This window comes from Triticum dicoccoides, chromosome 4B, assembly GCF_002162155.2.
Source record: "Triticum dicoccoides isolate Atlit2015 ecotype Zavitan chromosome 4B, WEW_v2.0, whole genome shotgun sequence".
Lineage (NCBI taxonomy): Eukaryota > Viridiplantae > Streptophyta > Magnoliopsida > Poales > Poaceae > Triticum > Triticum dicoccoides.
Window position 1 is genome coordinate 665,529,181 of NC_041387.1, and position 1,597 is coordinate 665,530,777.

Here is a 1,597-nt window from a genome sequence, read left to right on the forward strand (position 1 = left end):
CTAGGTGGGGCTGCGACGTGTTGATCTTCCGAGGCCGGGCATGACCCAGGAAAGTGTGTCCGGCCAAATGGGATCGAGCGTGTTGGGTTATGTGGTGCACCCCTGCAGGGAAGTTAATCTATTCGAATAGCCGTGATCTTCGGTAACAGGACGACTTGGAGTTGTACCTTGACCTTATGACAACTAGAACCGGTTACTTAATAAAACACACCCTTCCAAGTGCCAGATACAACCGGTGGTCGCTCTATCTCAGGGTTATGAGGAGGGGATCGCCGGGTAGGATTATGCTATGAGATGTTACTTGGAGATGCTACTTGGAGGACTTCGACCTACCCTCTTCTACCTGTTGCAAGAAGAAGGTGACCAGAAGCGTAGTCTTCGATAAGACTAGTTACCCCCTCTTATTCTGGCATTCTGCAGTTCAGTCCACTGATATGGCCTCCTTACACATATACCCATGCATATGTAGTGTAGCTCCTTGCTTGCGAGTACTTTGGATGAGTACTCATGGTTGCTTTCTCCCCCCTTTTCCCCTTTCCTCTCTTCCTGGTTGTCGCAACCAGATGCTGGAGTCCAGGAGCCAGACGCCACCGTCGACGACGACCCCTACTACACCGGAGGTGCCTACTACTACGTGCAGCCCGCTGACGACGACCAGGAGTAGTTTAGGAGGATCCCAGGCAGGAGGCCTGCGCCTCTTTCGATCTGTATCCCAGTTTGTGCTAGCCATCTTATGGCAACTTGCTTAACTTATGTCTGTACTCAGATATTGTTGCTTTCGCTGACTCGTCTATGATCGAGCACTTGTATTCGAGCCCTCGAGGCCCCTGGCTTGTATTATGATGCTTGTATGACTTATTTTATTTGTAGAGTTGTGTTGTGATATCTTCCCGTGAGTCCCTGATCTTGATCGTACACATTTGCGTGCATGATTAGTGTACGATTGAATCGGGGGCGTCACACAGGTGGTAGATATGGGAATTCCGCAGCAAATCAACGGTTGGATCCTCCAAAGGGCATCCGAGCTAGATGCTGTATACCACGCCCTAAACTCGTCCAGATTCTCGTCCAGATTCAACACGGCTCCGGTATATCGGAGATTGCCGGAGATTCCTCCATCGGAACTCGACGAAATTTTTGCAGGGTTGTTGTAGACTTAATTCCGCATAATTCCACCGAAGTAATTGTTTAAGCGACACTCGAGGAGGTGGTGGCAGCGGATACAAGTTTGCTGTCCAGAAAAACAGCACGGTCGCCTGAGGGCAATGTTGACGTTGAGCCCCCAAGCTCCATGGGTGACTCCTCCATGATCATGATAGAGATTGGAGTTGGTGTTGATGAAGGCCTTCATCCGAACATGACGATCGGAGGTAGGGCACAGTCCTAGGTCAAGCCAAGGTGACCAGTCGAGCTGGTGACGAAGAAGCCGACGTCGCAGTTGACCTGCAGTCGAGCCATTGATCCTTTTGCCGATCACACAGCGGAACTCTCAATGAAAGCACCAATGTCGGTGTCAAAACCGGCGGATCTCGGGTAGGGGGTCCCAAGCAGTGCGTCTTAGGATCAATGGTAACAGGAGGCAAGGGACACAATGTTT